Here is a 19,954-nt window from a genome sequence, read left to right on the forward strand (position 1 = left end):
ATGGAATGTAAATAAGAAGAAAGAAAAGTGGATGAAAAAATTACGAACAGTGAGCAGGAATCGAACCTACGACCTTCGAATTACGCGTTCGATGCTCTAACCACTGAGCTATCACAGCGGCCCTCCCTCCATCCACTTTTTTGGGTTTATCTGTGAATTTAGAAGTAGGAGCGACAGTCAGCGCCATCTATAGGCCAAACGACGAGTGTGAAACCACTCTTATGCGCATGTTTGGCGTCACGTAGAACGTGAACTTATTATGAGCGGGCAGCTGATTAATTGTCCCTCTTATACAACCTAAACACACCAAGTCTGCCAGTACGAGACCCTCGTTCAATGAAATAAGGGAAAGAAGTGTATAGCTAAGGGCTCGTCTTTCCGTGTTTTAACACAATATTAATAAGGTATAACAGACAGTAATGCCAAGGAATGTACAGGGGAAGTTATTAAAACCAATGGAATGTAAATAAGAAGAAAGAAAAGTGGATGAAAAAATTACCAACTGTGAGCAGGAATCGAACCTACGACCTTCGAATTACGCGTTCGATGCTCTAACCACTGAGCTATGACAGCGGCCCTCCCTCCATCCACTTTTTTGGGTTTATCTGTGAATTTAGAAGTAGGAGCGACAGTCAGCGCCATCTATAAGCCAAACGACGAGTGTGAAAACACTCTTATGCGCATGTTTGGTGTCACGTAGAACGTGAACTTATTATGAGCGGGCAGCTGATTAATTGTCCCTCTTATACAACCTAAACACACCAAGTCTGCCAGTACGAGACCCTCGTTCAATGAAATAAGGGAAAGAAGTGTATAGCTAAGGGGTCGTCTTTCCGTGTTTTAACACAATATTAATGAGGTATAACAGACAGTAATGCCAAGGAATGTACAGGGGAAGTTATTAAAACCAATGGAATGTAAATAAGAAGAAAGAAAAGTGGATGAAAAAATTACCAACTGTGAGCAGGAATCGAACCTACGACCTTCGAATTACGCGTTCGATGCTCTAACCACTGAGCTATCACAGCGGCCCTCCCTCCGTCCACTTTTTTGGGTTTATCTGTGAATTTAGAAGTAGGAGCGACAGTCAGCGCCATCTATAAGCCAAACGACGAGTGTGAAAACACTCTTATGCGCATGTTTGGCGTCACGTAGAACGTGAACTTATTATGAGCGGGCAGCTGATTAATTGTCCCTCTAATACAACCTAAACACACCAAGTCTGCCAGTACGAGACCCTCGTTCAATGAAATAAGGGAAAGAAGTGTATAGCTAAGGGCTCGTCTTTCCGTGTTTTAACACAATATTAATAAGGTATAACAGACAGTAATGCCAAGGAATGTACAGGGGAAGTTATTAAAACCAATGGAATGTAAATAAGAAGAAAGAAAAGTGGATGAAAAAATTACCAACTGTGAGCAGGAATCGAACCTACGACCTTCGAATTACGCGTTCGATGCTCTAACCACTGAGCTATGACAGCGGCCCTCCCTCCATCCACTTTTTTGGGTTTATCTGTGAATTTAGAAGTAGGAGCGACAGTCAGCGCCATCTATAAGCCAAACGACGAGTGTGAAAACACTCTTATGCGCATGTTTGGTGTCACGTAGAACGTGAACTTATTATGAGCGGTCAGCTGATTAATTGTCCCTCTTATACAACCTAAACACACCAAGTCTGCCAGTACGAGACCCTCGTTCAATGAAATAAGGGAAAGAAGTGTATAGCTAAGGGGTCGTCTTTCCGTGTTTTAACACAATATTAATGAGGTATAACAGACAGTAATGCCAAGGAATGTACAGGGGAAGTTATTGAAACCAATGGAATGTAAATAAGAAGAAAGAAAAGTGGATGAAAAAATTACGAACAGTGAGCAGGAATCGAACCTACGACCTTCGAATTACGCGTTCGATGCTCTAACCACTGAGCTATCACAGCGGCCCTCCCTCCATCCACTTTTTTGGGTTTATCTGTGAATTTAGAAGTAGGAGCGACAGTCAGCGCCATCTATAAGCCAAACGACGAGTGTGAAAACACTCTTATGCGCATGTTTGGCGTCACGTAGAACGTGAACTTATTATGAGCGGGCAGCTGATTAATTGTGTCTCTTATACAACCTAAACACACCAAGTCTGCCAGTACGAGACCCTCGTTCAATGAAATAAGGGAAAGAAGTGTATAGCTAAGGGCTCGTCTTTCCGTGTTTTAACACAATATTAATGAGGTATAACAGACAGTAATGCCAAGGAATGTACAGGGGAAGTTATTAAAACCAATGGAATGTGAATAAGAAGAAAGAAAAGTGGATGAAAAAATTACCAACTGTGAGCAGGAATCGAACCTACGACCTTCGAATTACGCGTTCGATGCTCTAACCACTGAGCTATGACAGCGGCCCTCCCTCCATCCACTTTTTTGGGTTTATCTGTGGATTTAGAAGTAGGAGCGACAGTCAGCGCCATCTATAAGCCAAAAGACGAGTGTGAAAACACTCTTATGCGCATGTTTGGCGTCACGTAGAATGTGAACTTATTTTAGCGGGCAGCTGATTAATTGTCCCTCTTATACAACCTAAACACACCAAGTCTGCCAGTACGAGACCCTCATTCAATGAAATAAGGGAAAGAAGTGTATAGCTAAGGGCTCGTCTTTCCGTGTTTTAACACAATATTAATGAGGTATAACAGACAGTAATGCCAAGGAATGTACAGGGGAAGTTATTAAAACCAATGGAATGTAAATAAGAAGAAAGAAAAGTGGATGAAAAAATTACCAACTGTGAGCAGGAATCGAACCTACGACCTTCGAATTACGCGTTCGATGCTCTAACCACTGAGCTATCACAGCGGCCCTCCCTCCATCCACTTTTTTGGGTTTATCTGTGAATTTAGAAATAGGAGCGACGGTCAGTTTAGGTTGTATAAGAGGGACAATTAATCAGCTGCCCGCTCATAATAAGTTCACGTTCTACGTGACGCCAAACATGCGCATAAGAGTGTTTTCACACTCGTCGTTTGGCTTATAGATGGCGCTGACTGTCGCTCCTACTTCTAAATTCACAGATAAACCCAAAAAAGTGGATGGAGGGAGGGCCGCTGTGATAGCTCAGTGGTTAGAGCATCGAACGCGTAATTCGAAGGTCGTAGGTTCGATTCCTGCTCACAATTGGTAATTTTTTCATCCACTTTTCTTTCTTCTTATTTACATTCCATTGGTTTTAATAACTTCCCCTGTACATTCCTTGGCATTACTGTCTGTTATACCTCATATATATATATATATATATTTATATTGATATTGATAGATGCATGCGCCATTTGTTTGCTAAGCAAATCTTCGCATGAAAAGACTCCGTGCATCTAAGTGTGTTCACTAGTACTTCCAAAATCTGGTGGGAAAGAATGCTGGCAACATGAGTCCTACTCCAAAGTATTAGTAATTTACGCCTGTTTTCCTGGTTCATTCGTGTTTACGTACGTTACATCGTTTGTGACAGCACAATACGATACCTTGAGCTCTTTGTTCTTTGTGTATAGATCATTCCACATTTACCGTCCAATTGCATGATTAGCTAGTTAAGGGTACTCACTGTCAAGCCACGATCCCTTCCTTCGAATTTATCGGCTATCGAGCTGCCCGCGTAGAGATGCACATAGCTGGATGCTGTGCCGTTGTGCTCCAAACGTGCCCCCCACAGCATCTCGAGCCCCCACTGTAACGACGTGTTGAGTGCAACCTCCATGCCGGCGCGCATGTCGCGTTTCACAAGCAGCACAGACAACTCCGAAGGCACGTCCAGAGGCGTGGTCTGGGCAGCACGGAGGGCCACGTAACAGGATGCATACAAAGGCTGGAGCACGTGCCGACCGAAGACGTTCGGCCTCAACTTCGGCCCACCCAGGAGAGTCCTGTGGACGGTGGTGAATCAGCACTGTTTGCAAAGACAGTAGACGACGTACCGAGTTCGTAATGTCAAATGTCTTACTGATTGGTGCTACAATGGCACAAGCGTACCTTTAACAGTGCGAAGGTAACAACATTTCGCTCGAAACGAACAAGTGCTGGCAATCACTTCAACTATCAGTAGCCCTTCTGTCATCCTGCTACAGTGAGTTACAGCACCATGCTGAACACCTTGACAATGAGAGAATGGAACTTGGGCGGCCATTTGTAACGTGAGAGATCATAGTCAAAGGAACTATTGTTACGAGGAACGCATACGCATTCACAGTTTAAATACGAAAAATTAATGAGACTGTACATGCGTCCCTCAGTGTTGTCATGCGCAAGCCGCAACAAATAAGTTCTGAAGGAACACAAACAGGGAATTGATTTTGCTTGCATTGGTAGAGCAGCCTTTCAATAAACCCAAAACAATCCTATCGCCGCGGGAAGAGGCCTGGTAAAGATGAAAATAAAAGGGACCAGAAGCGTACGTAAGGAGGCCATGTTCAACTACATGGGCCAATCGGACACCATCATATTGACGTTACACATATTGACATCGTCTGCTTGCGCCTACCCTGTATTTATTTGCAACTGCAACACACACGCGAATCGCAAAAGCCCGGCTCCCAAATGAAACGCGACAATAAAGAGAGAGAGAAGAAAGAAGCGACTTTCGACTCTCAAACTACTCGTACATAATTCTTCAATGGTGAAAACGAACTACCTTGTGCTTTGAGGTCTCATTATATATGTATCATTGCAAGCATTCTGAAACTTTTTTTGTAAGAAGGTGAGCGAAATGCAAAGAGTTCGAATTCGATGACCTCACAGTGGCCTTCGGGTGTTTTGCTTTCACGCGCAGTTCAAACACGTAACGCTGATCTTCATTTATTCTGCTAATAACGAGTTTACAACTAGGAAACAAACACCAGCACTATCACAAGCTGTTATCTCTACGTTTAATGAAATTAGTTCTTTAATCCAAAATATAACTTACCGCTGGCAAGTTATCTTTTGGTCCAGTAGTCTTTCTTCACAATTACAATACAATTAGTCTTAACATCCTTTGTACTTTCCTTGGCAACATTGGCTATTAACTATCACTTCTGGTTAATATTTTTTCTAGCAAAAATGAGTCATTAAATTTGCACTTTGATGGCTCATGCGTTACACGACGGCTGGAGGGTGGCCGCGGCCCCCTATTCATTTAAGAACGTGTGTGTGTGTGGGGGGGGGGTGTCCAAAGGCATACATTGAATCAGTGAAGAAGCAGGTGCTGTGATAGACTTTCACCCTCCGAGTCCATAATGGCGATATGCGCACATTGGCTCAGATTGTGGCACGAAAAACAAAACAAACACACGCACGAATAGTTGGTAGTTTCAGAAAGAGCAATATGAATTGGTAGGAAGAATAAGAAGTACAGCTGTACTTGAACTTCACTCGATGCATTACAACTAAACGTGAGTGTGACGTAATAGCACAACGGAGCACGCAGAGGAAATTAGGATACACGAATAATAGACGATGCCCTGGCAGATTCGCGGCATTCTAACATGTTCTAGGGCAAGAAAAGTTCGGTGGTCTACACCCCCGAAACGAAGCTGACAGGCAACTTCTAGCAATTGTTTCGACTCGGTGAAGCAATAGTTAATGTCATCTAGACCCCAGAAATTCATTATTACAGAGTATTCGAATAGGGGCACCAAAGCCCTCAGCGTGTGCTTGCTCTGGGCCAAACCAGCAGCTAAGAGCTTTCCAATAGGTTCTGTGGTACTTTAGAAAATCCCCCTATCTAAGGTCACTCCAGTCTTGGCTTAGAGCGGCTTTTTCTGCGCCTTTTCGAGCAGGTTTTGAAGATGCCTCTAAATTTGAGAAATAGTACCCTTAAAGCCAAACCCAAACCTTGTTTGTGTTATACTTTATGGGAAATGACGTTGAGGCCCGTGCGTGCACACTGGTCCCGACGTTTTTTTTTGGAGGCCCGGAAACGATTGGGCCCACTATTCAAAAAGCCGCTAATAACTCAAAGCAAAACACCCGAACAGCGATTTGCCCAACATAACTAGTGTACCGGCTGCAAACATGCCCATAGTGTTCCAACAGCGCACGCTGAGTCACCAACGTTGAGATACATTAACTTGAGGCCTAGAGTTTTAAGAGCAAAGCTCCTCTCCGGATAACCGACCCTCTAACAACGAGCGGGGAACTCCAATGTCATTGGTGGTGATGAAGAACATCAATGGTGACAGCAATGACGTCTCTATTTATTGTCGTAAGTACCAACATACGTACAGCCCTGTTCAAAACAAATCACTCGCCTGTTGATCGTTTCGTATAGCTTGAACACAGCATTGTCGACAAACGTCCGGTTGTACACGAGTGAGTCAGGACTTCGGTCCCACTGGTCGCAGGCGTAGGCGTACATGTTGTCGCACGGTTCCACCGATGGGGTCAGTAGCGTGTGCAGCTCATCCATGGCGGCCACGCAGGCGTCGCTGTCGTAGCCGTGACAGAAGGACTGCCAGCGGTCGTCGTCTGTCGTCCACGCGCGTAGGAAGTAGGCCGTGGTGAGCGCTGCCGGCAACAGCGCCAGCAGCACGCACAGCACGCACAGGCCATAGCCGAAACAAAAGCGCGACCGCTTCTTTCGTGCGCAGCCTGTCGGGGATTGCTTGCCATGTTCTTGGGTGCCTGTATGTGTAGGAGAATCGGGGTGAACCGCCGTTTCACATTGATATTAGAGAACACTCCGGTGTATACACCATGGCTTAATTTATGCACCATGCGACCACATAAGGGAAAACGTTTGGCTTAACCCGCGCACCTTCAGGGAGGTGGTGACTTGACATGGCATCCCGCTCTTCTTTTCAGCTCCCGGTAAGTTGGCTCAGTTGTGCCCGCGCATCACACGTGACGAGCTGATAGACTGCCACAAGCAGCATGTAATATAGGTTAAGCGCTAAGCAGAAGGCCTGTTCTCTAAGCTGCTTCAGTCCTACTTCGGACAAACCGGACGTTGCACTGACTAGTTACGACAGACTGAGGGGGGATGCTATAGCGTAGGGGAGAAAGATGAATTCGAATTGCAGCACCTGCGGTTGTCTACCGAAACTTTAGCAAGTGCTGATGCTAGGCAAACGCAGCAGAAAAACTGCTAGGGAATTGCGAAAGCCTCCTATACAAAAAATAAGGGATATGATTGTGTGAGTGACAGGTTTATAACTTTGCATTCCTCAAAACTGCACTTTCCGAATAACTGCTATCTTGGGGATGCCGCTGCACGTCATAAGTTGGCTCGTCATGCACGTACAGAAAGTGCCTTTTCCTGTATTTGCATTTCTCGGAGTGTGATTAAACAGTTAGTCGACAGTGGCTTACTTTCTTTTTCTTCCACCCTTTTTCTCCAGTTTTACTTGACGACACAGTCAAGGGTGCCCAACAAAGGTAAGCAATAACTTGTTTAAAAGTGTGATTTTCTCTGGCACTTGTTTATACTCTGGGTGATTAGAGACGATGAACAATTATGACCGACCCTTTTGAAATTGACAGGCGGCAATAAACGGCCTATTCGGTCCTACAACACATTGCGCGAAGCGGAGTTATCTTACTCTTCCCCAGGGCAAGGCAATATAACTTATGTTAACGCAATTTTTTCCTTGCCATGACGCCCGTATGCCTTTTTGTGACTTAGTTTCAAGCATAACCATGAGTGTGGGACAGAATACGGGAGTGCACGTGGGGGAACTCGGTTCGAATCACATACGATCATGTGTACTTCTGCTTTCAGTTTTTTTCTTTCTCATTTGGTGCGACAGTGGTTACGGACACTAGAGGCGGTAAAGGAGGACAGCGAGGACACTTAAATAGGCTGTTTTTTGTGATCTCATAACAGGTCTCTCTGCGAACTCTTGTATCCGAGTGAGAATCAAACTCGGGCATTCGGCATGGCAAGCAGATGTTCCACTGTGGTGCTTTGCTAATAATTAAGACTGCTTCGTAAAACGATGGCTGTAACAACCTGATGCAGTGGTATAGATTTATTTTAACGCATGTATTATTACGTAACGGAACGTTGGAATCGCACCAGAGATCAGAACATGTGAATGGTCCGATGAGTGGGTTGTCTAAAGATGCCCACTCATTAAAAAGTATGGAGCTGCTAGACGAGCGTGCCTCCTTACGGAAGTGTTCTAATTTCACCACCAATTTTTGATTTAATGAGGTATGGCATAGCTGCAGCTTCGCAACTATACTTGCAGTAAGCTTTCTGTAGGGTAGTTTGAAACGGCCGAAGGTACGCGCACGAAGTTCCTTTACTTTGCACCAAGGTTGAAGACGATGCGCACGAGGCCCAGTAACGCTCCAACGTTGTGCTCTTGAACGGGATGCTGAAGCGTCCCCCAAGTTTTAGGGGCACCAGTCAGAGAACTGCGCGAGCCGAACCGAAAAAAGGATTGTTTGATGGGGCCCGCGCCGGCCTCGGGCCCCTGAGCTTTTGGCTCAGGCGAGTCAGGCCCCTATTAGGCCTGGGTCTCATGCATAGCGGTATAAAGACATCTGTGCGCTGTCTGGCTTCGTTGTTCAAACTTTCTTTCTCAATTGAGATGCTGCCACTCTCTGAAATGAAGCCTAATGAAGCAATAGAATATGCCTGATCCACGTGAACAGGCCTTCCACACGGGCGCTGGCCCTGTTGAACGTTGTCTTCTTCTTTGCCTTCTTTCTTCCCCACCATAGTCACCACTTTTCCCTTATTGTCACACATGTCATTCTTATTCATTGTCGCTGCCGCGAGCTGCAAGCCTATACAACCACAATCGCGAGCCACGGACAGCCAGAATTCGCTCCCTTGTTCACGCCGATGCCTTAGGCCATTCATTGGCAGCTAGGGAGACCACTCTCGCCCTTTCGGTCCTTGTGGGGGATCGCACTCCGGACACTCGACACACCCCGTTAGATGGCCGCCAGCTGGTTGACTTTGACGTTCTAAGACTTGTGTTGAAAACCCTTAGTCCGGTCTTGCTTTAAACATTATACTTTCAAACATCGAAGCCTGTTATACGATTCTTACACAGGCAGACTAAACCTAGGGTAACATAACGATGGTTACGTGTAACTGCGTTTTACCTATGTTTTACGTTTTTACGCTGGCATCGTAAACTGTGGTAAACGTAACTGCGGTTATGTGTAACCGTGGTACGCTTACATTACACGGTATGCGAAACCACTGCTATTCCGCTAACAGCGGTTGTAAGAGACCGAGCTTGTCAGCCTAAACTTGGCAGTTAGCCAAAAAAATGGTGACGTCCATGGAAGATGAGAAGACACCGGTGAGTGTTACATAGGGGACCTCACCCTTCATTGCCGAGGGAGATTTTGAGCTGTGTAACAACGGCGAACCAGGGTTGGGGCTAACCTCTGTTGACGGTGGTTAACTGTGGTTGGTCGTAACCATAGTTAACTTGCCTGGGTAACAAGGATATTACATGAAGACGAAGAGATAGGCATTTTCTGGTAAAAGTGTGGACGGTGGCTCGCTTGCTAGCGGTTGTGGCCCACTTGGACAGATCTATGGCATTGTGGTGGCGGGGAATCACGGAAGAAGGGTGCGGCAGAAAGCTTTGTTTTGAGCGCGAAACATTAGTGTTCTTTGGGGACAGTGGCCTGCAGAGGAGTCGGCATTACAGTTTTAATTTCTGTAACAATGCCCAGACCATGTCCAGCCAGCAGCTCTATGGTGGGCAGAAAAAAAGCATTTGTCCAAATGAAACTGGTACGCAATGTATGGTTCTCGCTGAAGAGTCATCTTGGATACATGTAGTATACATAATTTTACAATTGATACTGGTAAATTAACTGTCATGGCAAATAATAAAAATAATTGATTGCGTTCACTGAAGGATAGATAGCTTGGGTCATTGCGACACCTGACAGAGCAGACAGCAACGACACGCTTGTTGCCACGTGGTGTTTGAGAAATACAATGGTAACTAAAGGGCCACGAATGTCCACTTACACGTGCCACAACCAGGCACGTAAGTCAAAGCAAGGGCGGCGGATTGGAACCTCGTGCCTCTTGCCAATACGGCTGCTGGGATTTAGGTCGCCCCGAATTCTCGCACGTACGGATTTGCGGCTAGGTATTGAACCGAGCGTTCACGCGTGATACTCAGCTTCCACTTGCCTTTTCGGCCCGTCTTTTGAAACCGTACGGTACGAGGTGAGTGCTGGTCGGCTTCAGGCGAGCTGTAGTCTAGTCTGTCAACCGTGACGCCGGAAGGGGACACGGTGACTCGTAGTCTGTGAGCGTCGTCAGCGGTGAGTGGCACGCTCTCCGATTCGGACACCTGCGCTTGCAAACAGAGGAATACTCTGCATCGAGGTTATACAAGACTCCCTCGCATACTGTTCGCGCTTGTTCTTTAGCCGTCCGTTCCTTCAGGTGTATCCCATTCCACTCCAACCTGATACCCAATCACCATTTAGAGAACCTTAAGTTTCCCGAATACTGGTCCGGCTGTATTTATTCCAATTGAATGTAAGATGCTTTAATGACCCTTCCGATTAAAGAAGTTTTGAATTACCATGGTAACAAAATTGCATGCTGCTCCTATCCTCTCCCTCTATTTCTTGAAAAAGTGGGAAAACTACGGTTTATCTACTGAAGTTTGTGCATAGCGCAGTGACCTGGACTGGCCAGCGAAACCTATGCAGCGCCCACGGCATTTAATAAACCACAATTCACTGGAAATATGCGAGTAAAATATTTATTTTACTGATTTGAATTGAGTTCTTTAGATGTATTTGCGATTCTGCACGCCCGTTCTTGTTCTGCCGATGTAAAAAAAAGTAATTGAGAAGCCATTGCACTCGATGAATGTAGATGAATAGTGAAGCTGTTTAGGACGCGGCACAGAGGTGACGCAGCGAAGGCCAATTCGCTATCAAAAACCATAGCTGTGAACTGAGCCATCACTGGTGAAACTATAGCGTGCGTAGTTTACCGCAACTTATCGTCGAAGACACCGCAGCGCGATCGAGGGGACGAGTGAGCTTTACTGCAGTTAACCATGTGAGAAAGTCAACTTACAAAACCGAGCTTAAGCTCTTTTCCCTAAAGTTGGCTTTGATACTAAATACAAAGAATTTCGGCAAAAAATTCTAACAGCGAAAATATACGCCGTCCTATATCAAAATTTTAAGAGCTTAACATATTTTTTGTTATCCCATTCACATTTGCCATAAGGAGCCCACTCGCACCGTCGACTTTCCCGCTGCTCTTCCCTTTGTCTCTCCTCGAACACATGGTTCTCTTCGAAACTTCCGTGCTTGAGAGACAGGTTTGAGAGACGAGCATATCAATATTTTGTGAGCATGAGTGCATAGCCTCATTGTCGAGACGCTTAACTTCGAAGTTTATGGGTCCATGATCAAACAAATAAATGGTAACAAAATTTGTCCTGCTCTGCTTCATTCCGTTCATGCGCAACTTCATACAGGGCTCCAGCAGTTCCACTTGGAGTGAGTGGCAGAGGACATACACACAAAAAACCAACTCAATAGGTCCTTTATTATTTCGCCTAAAATGACTAGAATTCTGAATACCTCTTCGTCTTTTTTTCTTAGTATACGTGCTACTCTAACTTCCCTCTCCCCCCGAAAGCTTTCTCCTCTGGGATCAGACCACCGGTGACCAAGCGACAATGTCACGTCAAGGCGCTATCGTGGAACGCTACGATGACGTCAGACACTGAAGAACCTCACAGGCGATATGTATGTCAACCCGTCACCGGTACGTTAGAAAAGATCATGCCAGCTTCGTGGGAATGCCACCGGCAGCACGGAGGATTGTTAGTGAAAACCGTGCCGTATAGCAATTTACCGAGGTATGGTCAACTTTGGAGCCCACTGCGCCAATGATCTGGACGGAACTCCGCCTTGATGATGGCTAGGAAGCACTCACGTAACTTTACAATTTCAAGGGACGCAAATAAAGCTTTATGGGGCTCACAACCTCAAGTCCAATAAAAAGTGCACATGAGCAGTTTGACAGTGATCCCGCACATTCATGCAGTTTCATCATCATCATCATCATCATCATCATCATCATCATCATCATCATCATCATCATCATCATCATAATCCTGACTACGTCCACTGCAGAACAAAGGCCTCTCCCATGTTCCACCAGTTAACCCGGTCCTGTGCTTGCTGCTGCCAATTTATACCCGCAAACTTCTTAATCTCATCTGCCCACCTAACCTTCTGTCTCCCCCTAACCCACTTCCCTTCTCTGGGAATCCAGTTAGTTACCCTTAATGACCAGCGGTTATCCTGTCTACGCGCTACATGCCCGGCCCATGTCCTTTTCCTCTTCTTTATTTCAACTACGATAGCCTTAACCCCCATTTGTCCCCTAATCCACTCCGCTCTCTTCTTGTCTCTCAAGGTTACACCTACCATTTTTCTTTCCATTGCTCGCTGCGTCGTCCTCAATTTAAGCTGAACCCTCTTTGTGAGTCTCCAGGTTTCTGCTCCGTAGCTAAGTACCGGCAAGATACAGCTGTTATATACCTTCCTCTCAAGGGATAATGGCAATCTACCTTTCATAATTTGAGAGTGCTTGCCGAATGTGCTCCACCCCATTCTTATTCTTCTAGTTACTTCAATCTCGTGGTTAGGCTCTGCGGTTATTACCTGCCCTAAGTAGACATAGTCTTTTACAACTTCAAGTGCACTTTTACCTATCTCGAAGCGATGCTCCTTTCCGAGGTGGTTGTACATTACTTTCGTTTTCTGCATATTGATGTTAAGACCCACCTTTCTGCTCTCCTTGTCTAACTCCGTAATCATGAGTTGCAATTCGTCTCCTGAGTTACTCAGCAATGCAATGTCATCGGCAAAGCACAGGTTACTAAGGTATTCTTCATTAACTCTTATCCCTAACTGTTCCCATTCTAGGCTTCTGAAAACCTCCTGTAAGCACGCGGTAAATAGCATTGGGGTGATTGTGTCCCAACGCCTTACAACCTTCTTGATTGGTATTCTGTTGCTTTCTTTATGAAGCACTATGGTAGCAGTCGATCCCCTGTAGATTTCTTCCAGAATGTTTATATATACTTCATCTACGCCCTGATTCCGTAGTGTCTGCATGACGGCTGATATTTCTACTGAATCAAACGCCTTCTCGTAATCTATGAAGGATGGAGGCGGAAATGTTGTAGGCCCGTGTACTCACATTTGGGTGCACGTTAAAGAACCCCAGGTGGTCAAAATTTCCGGAGCCCTCCACTACGGCGTCTCTCATAATCAAATAGTGGTTTTGGGACGTCAAACCCCACAAATCAATCAATCAATCATAATCTATGAAGGCTATGTATAGTGGTTGGTTATACTCTGAGCATTTCTCTATTACCTGATTGATAGTATGAATGTGGTCAATTGTTGAGTAGCCTGTTCAAAATCCTGCTTGTTCCTTTGGTTGATTGAATTCTAATGTTTTCTTTACTCTGTTAGCAATTACCTTTGTAAATAGCTTGTATACTACAGAGAGCAAGCTGATCGGCCTGTAATTCTTCAAGTCCTTGTCATCTCCTTTTTTATGTATTAGGATGATGTTAGCGCTCTTCCAAGACTCTGGTACCTTTCCCGTCAAGAGACACCTCGTAAACAGGGTGGCTAGTTTTTCTAACACAATCTGTCCTCCATCTTTCAGCAGATCTGATGTTACCTGATCCTCACCAGCAGCTTTGCCTCTTTGCATGCTCTCCAAAGCTTTTCTGACTTTTTCTATCATTACTGGCGGGGTGTCATCTGGGTTACTGCTAGTTCTTATAGTATTAAGGTCATCGTTGTCTCGGCTACTGTACATATCTCTGTAAAACTCCTCCGCTATTTTAACTATCCTATCCACATTGGTAGTTATTTTGCCTTCTTTGTCCCTTAGTGCATACATCCGTCTTTTGCCTATCCCAAGTTTCCTCTTCACTGCTTTGACGCTTCCTCCGTTTTTCAGAGCGTGTTCAATTCTCTCCATGTTATACCTTCTTACATCGCATACTTTACGTCTATTAATCAACTTCGAAAGCTCTGCCAGTTCTATTTTGTCTGTTGTACTTGACACTTTCATGATTTGACGCTTCTTAATTAGGTTCTTCGTTTCCTGGGAAAGCTTGCTAGTGTCCTGTCTAACTACCCTGCCTCCAACTTCCACTGCACACTCCGTGATGATACTCGTCAGATTATCATTCATTGTATCTACGCTAAGGTTGGTTTCCTCACTAAGAGCCGAGTACCTGTTCTGCAGCGACACTATGAATTTCTGTACTTTCCCTCTGAGTGCTAGCTCATTTATTGGCTTCTTGCGTATCAGTTTCTGTCGTTCCTTCTTCAAGTCTAGGCGAATTCGAGACCATACCATTCTATGATCACTGCATCGTACCTTGCCAACCACTTCCACATCCTGCACGATTCCTGGGTGTGCAGTCATTATAAAGTCTATCTCGTTCTTAGTTTCGCCATTAGGGCTCCTCCATGTGCACTTGCGGTTTTCTCGTTTTCGGTAGAAGGTATTCGAAATCCGCAAATTATTGCGTTCTGCGAATTCTACTAGTAGGTCTCCTCTGGCGTTTCTAGTGCCGATGCCATAATCTCCTACTGCCTGGTCTCCAGCCTGCTTCTTCCCTACATTTGCATTAAAGTCGCCCATCACTATGATATACTGTGTTTTTACCTTACTCATTGCCGATTCCACGTCTTCATAGAAGCTTTCAACTGAAGCGTCATCATGGCTGGATGTAGGCGCGTAAGCCTGTACTACCTTCATCTTGTATCTTTTATTCAGTTTAATTACAATACCTACCACCCTTTCAATAATGCTATAGTATTCCTCTATGTTGCCAGCTATGTTTCTGTGAATTAGGAACTCCACTCCCAGTTTTCTTCTGTCTGCCAAGCCCCGATAGCAAAGGACGTGCCCATTCTGTAGCACAGTATAGGCCTCATCTGTCCTCCTAACCTCACTGAGCCCTATTATATCCCATTTAACACCCTCTAGCTCCTCGAATAGTACAGCTAGACTTCCCTCACTAGATAAGGTTCTAGTGTTAAACGTTTCCAAGTTCAGGTTCCAATGGCGGCCTGTAGCCCAGAGATTCTTAGCACCCTCTGCTGCGTTGCAGATCTGACCACCGCCATGGTCAGTTGCTTCGCAGCTGCTGGGGACTGAGGGCCGTGAGTTATCTGACGTATGCATGTGGGAGGTTTCGCATAACAGTTTCGCATGCAGTTTCGCATAACATTAAAAGGATCGCAGCGAGAGTTAATTCGGGTGGTGTTTTCCGCATCGAAGATGCTGTATGTACTTTGAGGTATGGAACATGGTTAGGCAAGGATAAGCAGTACATGCATGACACGCAAGACTAACCACTGTACGCAAGGTGAGATATACGAGTTGCATTAACCTGTGACAAAATGTATATTGGCAAAGTAGAAGATCTATCAATGAACAATTCTAAGAAGATCATATTATACGTAAAAAAGAAGGAACGCTGAAACCTTGCCACCTACTGGGACACAGGCGCCTTTGAGCCCCCCTTTCAGAATTGCCGCATAATTGGGAAAAGTTCAGACACACTTAACCGGTAAATTTTCGAGGCAGTCGCGTTTGACCGCTGCGGTGAGCATCAATAGCGTTGCGTGATTAGCAGTCACGAAGAAAGATTTAAACCTATCTATTAGCTAGGCTTAATAATATCTGTTTGAGTTATCATGGGGTTTTATTTTATAGTTTACCATTGGGCTTTCTCTTTCACCTCCATTAGGTTTTTGTTTTTTTCTTCTGTGCCGCGATTATATATGCACGGTTCTAGGAAACATAAAGTGCTTGTGGGTCACCACTCTGCATGTCCTTTCTACTTTCGCCTTCGACTCGGTGTTGCACTGTAGGCCACCACTCCTATACGCTCCAGCGCAGCTACACCCGAGCTTTCTATTGCTTATAATTAGCGAACAAATGGTCCATCCGCCTTCATTTACCTCTGACATAGATATGCTTTATATGCATGTATTTTCTGACCATCGTGACGGGGGGTATGTGGCCGTTTGTCACATTTCCCTGTAGTTGCACTGGACATCATACCATTGGGTTTTCTCTATTTTACTTTTTTGAGCTTCGGCCGTACGCTACCATTAAAAACACTTCTGCCGGCCAGACCAAGTTACACGTCGGTCTACGCTGAGGAAACGATAACAGAGGCCTAATAAACGCGCCAAGTTGCTCGACGACGACTAGCAGACTCGCAAGAAAATGAGGCGCATAGATGACCTTTGGAATCGTGAAATCAACTACGTGTCTGGTAGTCTGGTTCTGGTTTGGTACTTCTCGCGCGGAGTCAGCTTTTTGGAGAAATTAACTTCACGCTCTTCCAGCCATTACCGTATCTTACATCGAGTAACCGACGTCACCTACAAAATCACCCCTGGTGACCCTAACCCAGTGCAGTTACATAATCCAAGCTAAATAATTGACTGCCCAATTAACACCTTGAACCTGCTCCAGCCACTGGAAAATATTGTAACGGGCTTAAGATGATGGCGAAGAAGAGTACATGAAAGAAAACATTCGGAGAGACCGCGAGCCGGGCGCCATTATCTCCGCCGATGAATTTGAGCGCAGTGCAAATGTGTTTTCTCTGTGACAATATTACACGCTTTGTATAGTTGAAGCAGTACTGTAGATGAGTGGAACGACACACAGCCGCACAAATGAGGTGAGAAGCAGAAAGAGACACTCAGTAACCTCTGCGATGCCCTACTTGCCGTGGTCCATCGTTCGGTTTCGCTTTCGTCCACATAGCCTTGTTTACCAGAACCAAATGAAGGCGTTTCAGCCCGTGGTTTTTCTTTCTTTGATGTCCCCCTTATTTGGTGCGATGAGCGTCCGGGATGAGCAACTGAGCACTTCGTGGAACCTTGACTGACGTTGTCTGAAATAAATGCAGAAGTACGGATGCTTTGTTATACGGACGCTGGATGGAGTGCCTTTGCACCTGTTGGTGCTTTCGTCTGAGACCTCTTCAACTAAATAATAAAAACGAATAAATAATAAATACTTTTCAGTATATAGAGTGCGCACGAAAGGCAAGAAACAATGACAAAAGACAAAGACAGGCGCTAGGATCTAAAAGACTAGCTTCCAAAGTGCTAGACTCATACTTACGTGGTTGATGGCGAGTCTGCACAAAAGCATTTTTTTTACATTTTACATAAAAAACAACGAAGAGTGTAATGTAGATGTAGGTTAAAAAGTACAATATTAAGAAATGATTCGCACTGCCATTTCACCAAGTCATCCGTGAATTGTGATTGAGATAACATTTTTTTTCTTTTCACCACACCAGCCGATGATGCACCCACGCCGTGTCTCCTAAATTAGCGATTAAAAGTCAGCGCCTCTTTTAGTCAATAGCGACTTCTTTTTGAGGTGTGGCAGGGGCGGGTTAACAGTGCGGAGGGCCCGGTTAAAAAAAAATGAGAAGACCTTTGCCCCCACCCCCTTTCTTTCCCACTTTTTCATCTGGTCATGCTTGAGACTTGACGCTTTTTAGATTTAGCTGCAAAGAACATAAGGCATATTTATATTAAGCCTCTCTGGAGTGTTTATTACCACCTAGGCATTTTCTTTCTTGCAGTCCTGTGTGCACACGAAATTTCTTTTACCGAAGAATGCGCCATAAGAGCTGCGCTGCCACCTGGATTATTGAGCGCGGAAGCGGCGTTATGTCGGCTCAGAGAAGCGTGATGTTCACCTGAGACGCCCGTGGTCGCTATGCAGGGCATTGCGAATTCAGAGGTCATGGCCGATTGAAGACCTCCACCACAACACTCAAGCAATAGCGGCCAAGGTCTGCTGGCGACCAGATAGTGGATATATGTTGTAGATATTTATTGCACACAACCTTCATCAAGTGATGGTCTCTTAAGTTTCCTTATATAAACACGAAACAGGAATTAGGACAGAACGGCAATGAAACAAGCGAAGAATCAAACCATTACTCCTTCGGAGTCTCTGCATAATCAGGAAGTTCCGTACCACACAAATATTTCATGGTGCGTTGTTTACATTATAATGAAAACATACTACACATTACATATGCGTCACCTTACCGGTCATTTTCCAGAAGGATCAAAATGTGGGCCAGTTGGTAATTCATTTTCTTCGTTCAGCGAACTGGGAGCGCAATGTATTTCTGCAATGTATTTCTAGTACACAGGGCTCTTTTAACTGTTTTAGTCCCTCTCTTCAAGACCCTGCCATTTTGGCATCGTGGATTGCTGTCGCAACATGTCGGGCAAGAGTAGCATCGTGGCACCTTCGTCAAGGAACTTGTCCGGCAGAGGTACAAATGCTTTTTGGAATGATGAGTCCGTCGTTTGGGCATACCAAAAGGATGTGCCGAATCCTTCGTTCGGAATGGTACAGACAAGTCCGGTGTTATAAGGACTGGCTGAGGGTCATGTGTGACCAAGACGGTCATAGACGTAACAACCGCGATTCGTATCGCGACTGGTGCAAAACTTCGAAATCCGTCACGGAAACTTTGTGGAATTGGATCAGACCACAACTACCTGCCAGGAAAAAACAAGCTTCAAGTGAGGGACGTTTCTTGAACCTAAGTGATGTGTCTGTGCCGGAAAAAATTCAGCAGGTTCTGCAAAAAGGCCCGAAGTTCTCCGTGGAACCTATCCTTCGACCTGAAGAAAAGATTGCCACAGCAAGGACTGTCTCCAAGCTGGCCAAGGAGGAAGAGCGTTATAGGTGTGTAACAGAATGTGTTCAAGCAGTTTCGAGCAATGTTAGCGATGTGAGTAGAAAACTGCGCGGTCAACCAGTTGTTAAGTTTTGTTTGAACAATCAGCTAAGGGTACTCATTTCTGACAAAGAAGGGTTCTTCGTTATCATTAAGGAACTAGATTTTCTCAAGAAGGCTGAGGAAGCCATAGAAAGAAATTTTAAACCACTCTCTGTAAAAAGCAAGGAAGTAAAGACTAGAGCGATATCGCTGCTGAAAAGGCTTAACCTGGAAAAACTTGGCTCTTCAGTAGAAAAGGCGAAAGGTGTAGAGCTAAAACTTTTTTACTCCATTAAAACACACAAACCGGAAATGCCGCTGCGCGCGATTGTTTCAGAAAGGGATACGTGGCAGTTGGTTGTATCTCAGTATCTGCAAAAACATCTTTCTGCGTTGCGCGTAAATGACCCTTTTCACGCAAAAAACTCTGGTGTCGTGGTTGAATACCTCAACAAATGTGAATGCTCCGGTGTTACAGCTTTTAGTCTTGATGTAGTCGACTTATATTATTCTTTGCCGCATGATCAACTGTTAAACAGCGTAGAGCAGTGCATTGTGGAAGACAATGATGAGATATCGTTCAGGAATAGCACGGGAATTTCGACTCAGTCTTTTCTAGAAATTTTGACGTTCTATTTGAAGTCCACCTTCGTCGTTTGGCTTGGGAACCTGTACATGCAAAAATCAGGTGTTTGTATAGGTTCAAGTGTGGCCCCTGTTTTAAGCCAAATTTTTCTTGGGAAGGTGGATGCAGCCTTAAGCACTAAACTTCAACCTGGCACAAAAGTATTCCGTTATGTTGACGATTATCTGATTATCATCGAAAAGTGTTCAGCAGTGGACGTTGAAAGTATGAAGGCATGCTTCGAGAAGGAAGGCATGGGCCTCCGGTTCACCTCCGAGCTTCCAAAAGATAACAAATTGCAGTTCCTAGACCTTTCCCTGTTTTTTGGTGATAAGCACCTTTGCTGGCGATACAATCCTCGATCTGCAAAACCCGTTCTAGACTACTCTTCCGGACATTCCAAGCTTGTTAAACGCGGAATCGTAATGTCATGCTTACGTTCAGCCCTCGAAAAATGTTGCCTGCATACCTTGCAAAGTGGGTTCGTAGCACAGTTGGAACGGCTGATAGGTGCGGGATACCCTTC

The 19,954-nt window shown here is 45.0% G+C and overlaps 2 non-coding genes across 2 annotated transcripts; both read right to left on the minus strand.

Annotated features, from left to right (window-relative positions):
• Positions 1 to 955: 955 nt before the first annotated feature.
• On the minus strand, positions 956 to 1,028 carry TRNAT-CGU (transfer RNA threonine (anticodon CGU)). Its single transcript has one exon. It is a non-coding gene; the product is annotated as a tRNA-Thr (tRNA).
• A 1,746-nt stretch (positions 1,029 to 2,774) lies between these two features.
• TRNAT-CGU (transfer RNA threonine (anticodon CGU)) lies at positions 2,775 to 2,847 on the minus strand. The gene has a single exon. It is a non-coding gene; the product is annotated as a tRNA-Thr (tRNA).
• Between the last annotated feature and the right edge of the window lie 17,107 nt (positions 2,848 to 19,954).

This window comes from Rhipicephalus microplus, chromosome 1 (genome assembly GCF_043290135.1).
Source record: "Rhipicephalus microplus isolate Deutch F79 chromosome 1, USDA_Rmic, whole genome shotgun sequence".
Taxonomy (NCBI): Eukaryota; Metazoa; Arthropoda; class Arachnida; order Ixodida; family Ixodidae; genus Rhipicephalus; species Rhipicephalus microplus.